Source organism: Astatotilapia calliptera, chromosome 15, assembly GCF_964374335.1.
Source record: "Astatotilapia calliptera chromosome 15, fAstCal68.1, whole genome shotgun sequence".
NCBI classification, from domain to species: domain Eukaryota; kingdom Metazoa; phylum Chordata; class Actinopteri; order Cichliformes; family Cichlidae; genus Astatotilapia; species Astatotilapia calliptera.
In genome coordinates this window covers 22,203,691-22,217,143 of record NC_137436.1, presented here as the reverse complement: position 1 = coordinate 22,217,143, position 13,453 = coordinate 22,203,691, and the positions used below count along the sequence as shown (strand labels likewise).

Below are 13,453 nucleotides of genomic sequence, written 5' to 3'. Positions count from 1 at the left end.
AGCTTAAGCAAGTAATCGTGTCCATTGTATGACTGCAACTCATATCCATCAGTTACAGAATATAATGAGCAGTCTGAAACCACGTATCACCAACACATCTGGAAATTCCCTCCTAAACTGAATCTCTTGTTCCTGATAATGTTCTGATAATTTCTTGAGAACTTGAAGGCCATATTACACATTTATTTTCTTATTTTGCTTTTGATATTAGTGAATATATGGCACAAAATGTCCAGTTTTTCGCTATAATCACTTCTAAACCTCTGGTAAAGATTTCATGCGCATAAAATCAGTAACATTTTCCTTAATCCTGTGAACAAACTGACAAATTAACCAAGCACACAGCCTCCTTAGTGGAGGTAGCTACAGGATGTACCCCCGGTTAATTAAAGCTCTGTTCGTGTAGGATTATTTGATGTAACCTGTGAAGTCGGAAACCTTAGAAAATTTGTTATGTACCAAGAAACAGAAACAAACATAGTTTAATTTGTTTGCGTAGAAATTAACCCGTGAGTGACATGGCGTGATTTTTTGTTCTTTTATTTTTGTTGAAATGTAAGAATCCTTTATTTGCCAAAACCTGGTTCAACGTCAGCAGTTAAAAATAATCTTAACTCAAGTTATGCGTGTGTTGCTTTATTGGCTTTATTAGATAAGTGCAGTGAAGAGTGACAGGAAAGTGGAGGGAGAGAAAGAGGTCAGATTCAAACCTGGGCTGGCCGCTCCCAGCAACACAGTGTATGGTGACCTATACCAAAAAAAAAGAAAAACATCAGTAAATGTTAAAAACAACTATTTTGTCTCTTCTTTATTTCACATTTTTATGTCACATTTGATTATGTTGTGCAGACCTTCAGTCAGAGTGCATGCATCCTCCCAGCTCTCCTCCACTGACATAAATGCAGCTGACTGGGGTGTGATGAATGGAAGCTAACTGTCATGTAACATGAAGGATATTCACTCTTATTTAACCGACAGCATGTAGCCTAATGTTTATGTACTCTGTGTTTTGTATCTCCTACAGTGGGAAATTGTCATGTCAATCAGTTCTGTGATGTTTTCCTATAAATGTGCATATTTCTTTACAAATTTATTTTGAATGTATAAATGTGTTTAGTTCTTGTTTCTCTCATTTCTTCTGCACTCCCATAGAGCTGGATAAATGAACCATTTAACACAAATTGTCTCTTAATCAGTGAAATTATGTAAAATGAAAAACACCCATGACTGTATTTACTGTGTTTGATTTTCTTTAAAGTGCTTTAACTCTCTTTACCCTCCATCAGATGCCTTTAGGATGAATAGTTGGTGTTGTTTTAGTCTCAAATTAGAAAACGCATAATTTTTTATTTTTATTATTGTTATTCTCTGTTAATTTTAAGTGTTGGTGAACATTTGGTTCTGAGTTGTGTCAGGACCTCTGCATACTTACTTGCAAGTCTCTTTTTTTTTCATTTTTAGACTGTTAAGACTGAAAAGTCTTTAAAACATTAATTTTACTTTAGTTTTATATAGTTTTATATCTGACTTTGTCACTAACCACTGCAGATTTCTTTTGATGGTGTTTGTACGTATGAGGGAAATAATTATAAGACTTAGTTTCTAATCTTTGTGGGTTGTGATCTCATGAAGTGAAGCCAGCATCTACCTTCATGAGAGATTGCGTTTTCTTTGTGGTCACTTTATTAGGTACACCTGTCCAATCTTAATTTGATTCAGTTCAACTCTCCGAATGTAAAGCCTACTTTCTGTCTAAAATATTGAGGGTTTGCTTAATATATGAATTATTTTGTATTGTAATATGATGGACGAGAACATTTTTATCATGATGAGCTCTATAATAAACACAATAGCACATTTCTGATATTCTTCAACATAATCTACACATAAAAGTAGATTTTTTAGAGCCGAAATAATTTACAAGATAACTGATACCGATAGCTGCTGGAGCCAAAACAGTAAAACTCCTGTGACAAAATAGCTTGAATGAATTAAAATAGCTCAACAAAATAGCCCAATTAAAGAGAAAACAAATGAGCTCAATTAAGCTCAACGGGTAAAATTATTAATATTTCTCCTTCTTTTGGGTGTTCACTTTCGGGGGTTACCACAGCACATCATCCTCCACATTCTTAGCCTCTAGGTCAGGGGTAGGGAGAGAGCCGGTGTCCTGCAGGTTTTAGATCTCACCCTGGGTCACCACACCTGAATCTGAAAATGATTAGTTCATTACCAGGCCTCTGGAGAACTTCAAGACATGTTGAGGAGCTCATTTAGCCATTTAATCAGCAGTGTTGGATCAAGGACACATTTAAAACCTGCAGGACACCAGCTCTTGAGGCCTGGAGTTCCCTACCCCTGCTTTAGGGTCACACCAACAATCTCCCTGTCCATCCATAAAACTTCTCTGGGTTTTTCTTTTTCCACTTACCTTTCAGCTCCATCATCATCATCCTTTCTCCACGGTCCCTGCTCTACACGTCCAAACCCTCTCAGCATTACCTTTCTAACTTTGTCTCCAAACCTCTTAACCTTTGATGTACTCATTTCTAGTTCTGTCAATCCCCTAAATACAATAAAAGAACAACAATACAGTAGAAAGCTGAGAAGAATTCAGTTAAATAGATCACATTCAGTAACTCAAAATAAAATAAAAGTGACTTCCTAAATGTAGCAAAAAGTGTATACGTACAGCTCGTTTATGATGCTGAAAAGGGTCATTTGGGGTATTTCATTCAAAACTTTCCAGTAATGCCTTACAAAAGCTTATTACTCCTAAGACACTTCTGAGTCACCATGACCTACTGTACTGTAATGCTACTCTGCTACAGGTGCTGCAAACAGTGCTGATAAGGTGAGGTGTTGATGTTGTGGTTTCTTCAGAGACCTAAAAGTGTGGCTTACAAAATATTAAGCAAAGATTAGAAGGACTGTGTAAAAAATTAGACAATTTATGTTTTATTATTTCTCCCCCCCTTTTTTATGGCAGTCATATTTATAATAAACTTTGTTCTCACCCTGCATGCACGTTGGCATGTTTCACAGCACAAATGAAAGCAGACTTGCATCAGCCTTTTCTATTTGACTAAACGTTTGACATTTAATAACTGAAGCTCTGCATTTTATGGGATAACACCGAAATATGTTTTCACCATAACAAAACTATTAAGGTCAGTGTGGTTCAAACTTTGCTTTTTCCTGCTGTCTTCCTGTCCTTATATTGTAGACCAGCATCTGTTAATGCTGGAGCACAACTCTGACATCTAGTGTGAGTTTTTATTCTAATTTTTTCTGTTCCATTCAACTGGAAACAAGTAGTGAGGGGCGCTCAAGATTTCCATTTGATATTAGTAATGTAAACATGATTTGATCTCAACCTCCTGTTAAGTGATTGATTTCTAAGAGGTTTCAGTTCAATGGTCATACTAGAAGTAATGCTGGGAGCAGAAGTAGTTTATTGTTGTTGAAGTGTTTTTAATGAACTGACAAATGATAATGATGAAAACTGATATCTTGTGACTCAACTTTTAACCCTCTTCAAAAAAAACAGTTCGATATCCTGTATTGTCCAGGCCAGATTTAAATAAAGGTTCAGTCCGTTAGTAGCCATGTAACATCTGTAAACAGACCAAGTGACTGATTTTTTTTAATTTTATGAGACATGATTTTTATTCAAGTGACAACATTTATTCAACCATTAACACCACATTGTTTTTTTATTAGAAGTTATGTGCTGCTGTTGCATAGTACTGGCAGTGTTATAACAACATAATAAAGATGTATTCATGCTCATTCTGTGTCTTAATAATACTGAGTGGAGGCTGGCATAAAGAGTGATAGGTGAAGGATTAACCCCACTGCATTCCCCAGTAGAAATGCCTGTCTTAATTCATATCTTTTAAACCATGGCTCTTCTTTCTTGACTGCAGCAGTGGTATTCACATCTCAAATCATCTCAGATTATTGCTCCATCGTTGAAACTTTAACCCGACAAATTTGGGGTTTGCGCTTCCTTGACATCTTATTTGAACTGTGGCTGTGCATCAGGCAGGTTTGAGGAGTCCCAGTCCCAGGCTGCTGGACACTGGCGCCACCGGCACCAGTGTCCAGCATCAACAGATATACAGGTCCATTTTCTTTACTAAATGTACCTGTTGTTTACATGTTTGAAATAAATTAACAAACAACAAAGTTAATGTCATTAACCAATTAGGACCAGAATAAAACACAGTGGACCTCTAGACGTCATTGTCTCCAAGGCCAAAACAACAAAAACAAAAAAAAACAACTGAGGCCACACTGTCTGTACAAAAACAAAGACTACAACTACAATGGCTGAGCTCCCCGTCTGACCACAAAACGGGAAAAACCGCTGAAACAAAAATGGCAGAGAGCCCCTATCTGCTTCCACTGTGGATCACTACAGTCATCATTGTAAAGGCACACCTTTACTCACAAGTGCATAGCGACTGTCCCCTGCCCAAATCACTGCATCTCAAAGCCCAGAGAATCTTGAAAGAAAAAAAAGAAAAAAGGGCATGGCATTTTGAGATGGCAGTCTTTATGCAGTGGCTGACGAGCTGCAACACATCTCAGTTGTGCTTATGAGGCAGACCTGGAACACAGGAGGAGGAGAAAGAGCTCTCTCACACAGGGAGAGCCCCTAGAGGTCAGCGACCATAACGCATACAGGAAAAACAAATATCCATCATGGACAGCCTGCTGTGCTCTCTCCCTCTCATCTGCCCATTCTGATTTTGACCCTTCACCAGTACATGGCAGTATTGAACGGAAATTCGGTTAATTTATTGCTTGGCAGAGGCCATGACAGTATCTCAGTGTGTTACCTCTAACTGTGCACAGAATATAATAAAATAAAAACAACTTGTGAATTTTACTCTCAGAGCTGAATGAGGAAAAACAAAGGTGTATACCATATAAAATATTTGAAGTGAATTGTCTTGTTAGATAAAGATAACCGCACAGAAAATAAGGTTTTGGTTTGTAAATATGAGAAAAATCAAAAGTTAAATGTTTTAAACATCAGTGGAGTCATTTCTGTGCTGGGTCGATGTTGAAGGTGTTGATCTGTAGAGTCTGACCCTACACACTGCTCCCCGGGCGCCTGATTGGTGGCTGCCCACTGCTTCACTGGGTGAATGGGTTAAATGCAGAGAGACAAATTTCCCCACGGGGATCAATAAAGTATACATTATTATATGTTGCGTACTGAGGTTATACCTCATTATGTCAGTAGATGGAGCTGTTCAAGCCCATACACAGCTCAGACATACATGTGAATACAGGTTCAGCAATATGAGGTGCCGTAAGGGACATTATTACTGAAACGCTCTCACGCACTCCACTGAAACCCGAGGCATTTCAGCTGAACAGGAAGTTGTTTCCTGACAAGGAAACTGATAGAAAAGTGGTACATTTCAAACCACTACAAGGATGTCTACTCAGCAACCTGCTAGTATATGGAACGCCAGGACTGCCATAATGAATTAATTAAATACACCAACCTTTTTTTGCACCACGGACCATTCATTTATGGCCGACAATATTTTCACGGACCGGCCGTTAAGGTGCCGTGGATGAATACAATAAAATAAAACCAGTACCAAAAAAAAGAAAGAAGGTTTATTCATTACACATGGGAAAAGACCCAGGGAAACAGTTAACAATATAAGCGATATAAAAATAACGATTAAAAAATGATAAAAACCTTGAAAACCACGAATGTCAAACTCAAGCCTCAACTCTTGTGGCCCGGTGGCGACTCACAGACCGGTACCGGTTCAGGGACCGGGGTTGGGGACCGCTGTGCTAGTAGCCTAAGTGAAGAAGCTGCATTACTTAACAATATATTAGCTTCCTTGAATCCAGGAATGAATTCAAGGTGCAACGCGGAATTCGGCAAGGATGTCCTATTTCCCCTAAGCTTTTTATATTGGCAACTCAACTGTTAAAACTATTAATCAAGAATTCTAACGACATACAAGGAATATCAATTTTTAATAAAGACTTCAAAATAAGTCAATTTGCAGATGATACATCTATTTTTTTTGAAAGATAAAATTAGTTGTATCTAATTTGTAAACTGATCCCACTGCCTCTGCTTCATTTGATCAAAAACTTTATGATGTACAATAATTTTTCATCAGTGCTTTCTAATTTATTGCTAGGACAATGTCAGTTGTTTGATAAAAATGCAATAATAAATGTATTAGTTGTTTCTTCAAAGACAAAATATTTCATAGTTATGACAGAACGGTTACATGGCATGGATCTAATTTAGTTATTTCAGATACACTGGATTAAGCATTCTTGAAATTTATGAAATAGCCTATTCTACCTAAAGTTAAAGAAACACACTTTAAAGTCATAAACAAAATTAATCCAGTGGCAGAATTTCTAAAAAAAAAGAGATTTGGCTTTGAGGTGGGTCAGTGTTCTTTTTGTACTGATGAAAATGAAACCATAGATCATCTTTTTTTTCTATGTCCTATCACACAGTGCTTTTGGTGCGACTTTAAAAATAGGTTTTCCCTCAAAATTAATGATGTGCAACCATTTGAATTACATCATGTACTTTTTTTTTATATAGATCATCTAGCGTTGGGTGTCTCAGACATTATTAACATCATCATACTTTTGAGTACATATTATATCCATTGTGCTAAATGGAGGAACGCTGAGCCTTCTCTCCGTGGTTTTATTAATGATTTTAAGATATTTTTTTCTTTGCCAAAAAAGACAAACAGCAAATAATTAACCAGGATATTGCCCGTCTCCTGCTATTCTAAATTTTGACTTATGCTAAAGCTAATATATTGTTAAGTAATGCAGCTGCTTCACTTAAGCTACTAGCAGGTTGCTGAGTAGACATCTGTGTAGTGGTTTGTTTGAAATCTACCACTTTTCCCTTCAGTTTCCTTGTCAGGAAACAACTTCCTGTTCAACTGAAATGCCTTGGTTTTCAGTGGAGTGTGTGCGTGCGTTTCAGTAATAATGTCCCTTACGGCACCTCATACTATTGAGTGTTCAGACTCACAGTGTTTTCTTCAATCTGTGTTTTGTGTCCTGAAAAGACAAAACAAAAAAATTATAGAGCAAACAGTAAAACTCAAAGCTTTTTATGTATAAAGTTTCATCTGTGAACTTTCTCACTTTTAGATTTTGTCCACGTGTTGACTGTAACAACAGATATTAAGAGTGCTGCTAAACCCACAGACACAAAGATGCATCTCAGCAAATACAGACAATCTGAAAATGAGCAAAAATATTTTGGCTTCAACTTTTTGTTCAGTGCAAAACTCAAAATATTTCAAATGTTTTAAAAACAATCAATTTTCTAACATGTAGTGATGAGGTTTGAGTGTTCTTTTGCACTGTGGAGTTTTTAGCTACAGTATTTATTCTAAATTATAAATAAACACCAACAATGGAAAGGATAAAAGTCAAGTAAATGTGTTTAAAAATATATTATTAATATTATTTATTTTTTGTCTGTCATGGAAACAAAACAGATGTCTGTCAAGATTGCACACAAAGAGAGAGATTCAGCCACTACCGTCATGTTCATGATTATTTGATGCTGTTGTCAGTGTCCCCTCTGATGTCTTTACTTCTTCTTTTGTTGTCCATATGTTTGTTGGTTCTGTTGTTGATTTTCTTATGGTGAACTTCACTGTTGTTGATGTTGCTATTTCCGAGTCTTTACCTGAATCTAAAAGAAACACAGAGCGTACGGTTAATGATTTGACTTTAGATGTCAGTAAACCACAACTGAACTGGAAAGATTTAAAACATGTAACACAAAACACGGAATCTCTCCACACACAGTTAAGAGTCAGTCTGAAATATAATACATAAATAATTATAAATATATAAATATTTGACTTTAATAAAAAAGAGATTCAGTCTCGACCTGCTGATTGATTATTTGATGCTGTTGTCAGTGATGTTGTTGATTTTGTTGTTGCCGACTCTTCACCTAAAGAAAAACAATAACATCATTAAAGACACTGACAGTAAGAAAAGACTTGAAAGTAAGTGAACAACAACAGAGAGGAAACAGTGGTGAGATGTTTAACAGTCTAACAAGTCTCATTTTTGATGATGTCTCATGTCTGAGGATATGTTCTCTTTATCTTCATACAGACACTCAACTGTGAGTCTACAGTGTTCATATGTCAACACAGAGCTGTTCAAGATGCTTTATCATTGTTCTCATGTACACACACTGGTGAAGATGGAGATATTGTAAGAGAAAAGCAGCAATAGAAAAATGAACTTCATCACTGTGATCATAATTATTGTGGTGTTTCAGTTTGTTGTTCTAACAGGACAGTTTGAGCTGAAAACATTAAGATGTAAATACTCACTGTTAATAACAGACAGATGAATGTTAAAGTCTGGACCTTCTTGTGATCCTGTTGCTGTTTTGAACTGTCTGCAGGTGTAACGACCAACATCCTGATCTGTGACCTTCTTTATAACCAGAGAACAGTCTGCAGAAAGACTCAGTCTGTCTGATTTAGGTTTGACTTCTTTAATCTGCCCAAACTCAAAGAGTGATACTGTGGTGCTTGAATCACTGAAGATCCAGGTAGTACTGCTACAGTTATGCTGACCTTGTATCACATTATTACAAGGCAGAGTAACATCATGTCCACGTCCAGCTGTGACAGTTTGAACAGTTTGATGTTGCTCAGTTGTTCCTGTTGAGAAAAAGAGAGAGAAATGTGAAACATCAAATATGTTATGAATATGAGTGTTATGTTTATAGTGTGAAGTTTATTTTAAATATAACACAAGTTTAAGATTCAACTTTAGTTTCTAATAGTCAGCTAAAGTCAAAAGGTTTATCATGACTGTCTCAGTTAAAGGAAGAATAAAGAAGTAACACTTGTGATAATAATGCAGTTTATTAACTGAATGTGTTTCTATGTACACTTACCTTTAAACTGAAGCATCAGCATCAGTAATGAAGACATTTGAATCCACGTGAATGCAGCCATCGTGCTTCTCTGTCTCTCTCAGTCTCTGTTCTTGCTCTCAGAGATGAACACAGCATCAACTTCCTGCTCACTTCCTCATAGTGACCACTGTTAGCAGCTTAATAAAGCACAGATGAAATGTGTTAATGATCTGAGACCTGTTGGTGTCTTATTGCACCTATGAAGTCATTTTTTCTCTCAGAAGTGAAAGGGAAATGCTTTGGTGATGTGGGTACAAGAGCTACAGAGCGCTGGAGGTTTCATGATGACCAGATGAGCCACTGATAAATAAATGGTTACCACATCCTTGAGTGTGTGACTGAACTGTCTTTAGGTTTCCCACCATTTGTTACCACATAGCAGGTACTTGCTGTCTGATTATAATTTGGAATCACACTGGGTAAAGAAATGCATTTATCCCTCTATAGCCCATAACGGCTGCAGGCAGTCTGTGTGTTTTAACTACTGTATCAAAATGGTTTTGTACACAATATAATTTAACATATTGTAACAATATCAACACTTAACAATTTAGGAGAAACAAATCGATATGTGTCAACTAAAATTAATTACTACGTTTTTTTACTACAATAAAATAATTGTAATATAAAAAATAAATTGTCTTCCACTTCAGTTCGTAACTCTGTGTTTCTCACAAACTACCATTCAGCTCGCTGGATTCTTGAGTTTGCCTACATACATCCTATTCACATCCTGTTCACTAACCCCTGCCGCTGATTTAGGAACCACGCCCACATTAACTGGTGATAGTCACAGTTAACTTGGGCAGCTGCCTGCTCAATATATCATAACATCATTGCAATAATCTGCATGAAACAAAGAAGTGCACCTTCTTTACTCAGTGCAGAGCAGCTGGACGTCGTGTTTGCCCCAGAGTGACCTTTCTAATTAAACACTGATAAATGGGATTTAAAAGGAGGTAATAATACTGAAAAAAGAGGAGAGGAGTTCTTATTGTAGTGAGTGTCTAGATGTGAATCTAAGAGCTCTTCTGACCTTCTTCTGACTCAGACTCCAGTAAACCACAGCTGAAGTGGAATTTTTTAAACATACTGAATTTCTCCACACAAACACGATCAAGTGTCAGTGTGATATTCACCTTTTTGTCGTCAAAAGAAGAGTGAGCGTCGCTGCCTCCTGGTAGATTGTTTGTTGCTGTTGTCAGTGTCATTTCTGATGTCTTTACTTCTGATCTTATATCCAAAGCTTATATGTCATGGCTTTTAAGCATCTGAGCCTCCTTTTGTCTATTGTAGATGTTAGCTGAGTGAAAAACTTCTAATATTTTAACTTTTATATCCAATGCATTTTGCAGGCTCCCTTTGTCATCTATTGACATGATTGTCTTGATGTTGTCTTGACTACCAACAGATTAGAGAAAGTTAAGTGTGTGAAGACTGTTAGATGAGTTAAGTGTTTGGATTAACAATGTTCATGGTGATGTTTGTCTGCACACATGAAAAGAGGTCAAGATTTAAACTTATTACACGTCGGAATTTGAGTCTTGAAGTTTGCAATGAAACATGATGACACTGCAGCAGTGACCACTGTTAGCTGTGAGGTGAGAACACAGATGAAATGTGTTAGTGGTCTGAGACCTTTTGGTTTCCAATTCCACCTCTGAAGTCATTCTTTCTGAGAAGTTAAGAGGAAGTGTTTCGGTAAAAATACAGCAGCTCTTGAGGTTTAACCCTCTAATGTTGACCACACACATATAATGCACTGCTTCATCTTTCTGCATACTTCTAAGGAAAACAAACAAAGGTTGATTTAATGAAAAGCAATCCTTTACTTCAACTGATGAAAAGTCCCATGAGAGAATAAAAAAGGAGTCTAAAATCAACTGGGAACTGACAGGGAGAATAACGAGCACTAAGACAAAGTCTGAAGGAAAGACAATGCTAAATGTAGATGAGGGTAATTATTGGACATTGATACAGCTGGATAACCAGACAAGAAAATATATATCTAAAAAAAACAAAAACAGGAGACAATCAAAACTAAATGGGGAAATGTAAACACATGAATGAACTTAACATGGGGAGCTGATACAAGAGGAAAATACAGGAAACACTGATGGAGCAAATGAAACTCTAAAACTAAGACTAAATTATAACAATGACTCCAAAATACTCATTATTTATTTTTAGAATAATCACTGAAAGCAGCTTAAAAGATGGATTTTAAGCTACTTTAACCTATATCATCCAACAACACAGATCATATTTGCAATGGACATGGAATTATATTCATAACAGAAAGTTTAGCACAAATTAGAAAAGTTCAAACTCTACTTACCAAGAAACTGGAAAGCAAGTCTGCACAGCGCAGTAAGAAAGTTAGCCTGTTGGCATCAAAGCCCACAAGCAGTATGCACGACTTTAGGATTTTGGTTCACACTTATCTTTAAAACTAGGTGTGCACAATCAGACATGTTATCAACACTATTCTTTTTTCTTTTGTTTTGAAAGGGTCTGAAAAGTGAAATTAAGTTGAATATTAAGCGTTTTTGCTGTCATGTTTTTGGATGTCACAAACAGGAAGTTTAATATCGTCATGGATACAGTGAGATACACCTCTCAAGCCTAGTTTTATGGCCCTTTTTGTATTGTTAAAAATGGCACACAGCAAATGAATAAAAGTTTAATAACAATATTCTGTGTGGATATCTAATTTGATATAAAGGTAACTATCACTAGACTACATTAACAATGGAGATCTTAAAATGAGCAATTCTGTAGCATAACCATTGTTACCCCAGCACAAATACACCCAGTATTATACCATATATGTTACTATAAAAAGAACAAACAGGAAGTTACTCTATGATCCAAGCATTCATGCAGCATCCAGAAAAAACAACTAGAAACATTTCATGAGTAACACCCTATTTCTTTGGTTTGTTGATGGTGGAATAGAGATCGCTGGGATCAGTGGAAAGTCCAGCAGGTGAGGAGGGAGCTTTCATAGTGCTGTAAGTCACAGTGTCATCATCATCCCCACAAGCCTATATGAAAAAATATTATAAGATGTTATTTAATAAATAAACTGACAGGAGCTTTAAAAATCACAAACTTACTGCTAACATCATCAATGTAAATACCAAAATCTTACCTGGGCTTTATTCTTGGTCTTCTTGGTGAAGCTGATGGAAGCATAGGAAACACCATCATCAGCATCAGCCTGCACAGTGAACACAATATAAAGACTGTTCAGTATGTGAATTCATGATGGGACTGTTTCACATCTATTGAAGTAAATTCATTTTCAGCTTCTCTGTTGAACTAAACATAACACTGAGTGTAACTTTGTACTGGGAGTACTGAGAGATCTCACTGGTCTCCTGATTGGTTCCTGGACCAGACTCAGTGTCTGCAGGGTTTAAGCTCAGTCGCTGCAAAAATACAGTTTGTGACCAAAATAATACTGAATTAACAAAACTGTTTCAAGGAGGAACTGATTCAAAGTATTTTCCAGCTGACTTTAAGTTATTTAGAGTCTCTGTCTGGTGTGGAACTATAGAGTCTAAAGACGATGATGAAAAGAACATTGGTGAAAGAGAACTTGTTATCTGGAGATTTAAACTCACCATGTTGTCGCTCTGTTGTGCTTTGTTTACTGACAAGAGAAAAAAAATAGTTGAACTTCCACATTAGAAATCAAAGAATTCAACATTTTATTTCCTTCATTCTGCTTATGATGTTAAATGTTCATCTGTCAGTGTTTTCACCTTTAGTTTTCTTCCATCTGATGATCACAACAACAATTATTAAGAGTGCTGCTAAACCCACAGGAATGACGATAAACCTTGACTGAACTGGAGAGATTATTAAAATGTGTTAAACAATGAATTTCTTGCACACCAACATGTTCTCACTCCCAAAGCCTAACATTTTACGCTAGGTGACAAATCGTCAGTATATCACACTTCCGGGCACCCAACATGTCCCTATATTACGAGATCGGAAAAATGAGGAAACTTGAGAACCGTTTGAAATGAATCTACACATGTACGTTCATTTTACTTAAATCACTTTGGAAAACACTATCTAACGTCATTAAAGTGGTTAAGGTTAGGGATAAGGTTATGGTTAGGGTTGAGACATGACAAATCGTAAGTATATTATGCCTCGGGAGTGAGAACGGTCTGTCCACACACAGACAAGACTCAGTCTGACATTAAAATTTCCAAAGAAGACAGATTCAGTCTCTACCATGTGGTTGATTATTTGGTGTCAGTGTCCCCTCTGATGTCTTTACTTCTTCTTTTGTTGTCCATATGTTTGTTGGTTCTGTTGCTGATTTTCTTGTGGTGAACTTCACTGTTGTTGATGTTGCTATTTCCGAGTCTTTACCTGAATCTAAAAGAAACACAGAGCGTACGGTTAATGATTTGACTTTAGATGTCAGTAAACCACAACTGAACT

At 36.6% G+C, this 13,453-nt stretch overlaps 1 long non-coding RNA gene across 1 annotated transcript; it reads right to left on the bottom strand.

Annotated features, from left to right (window-relative positions):
- Positions 1-10,523: 10,523 nt before the first annotated feature.
- LOC145420706 (uncharacterized) lies at positions 10,524-12,809 on the bottom strand. Its single transcript, XR_013902025.1, has 3 exons — positions 12,616-12,809; positions 12,141-12,209; positions 10,524-12,033 (listed from the first exon to the last, which is right to left on the bottom strand). It is a non-coding gene; the product is annotated as an uncharacterized LOC145420706 (long non-coding RNA).
- Between the last annotated feature and the right edge of the window lie 644 nt (positions 12,810-13,453).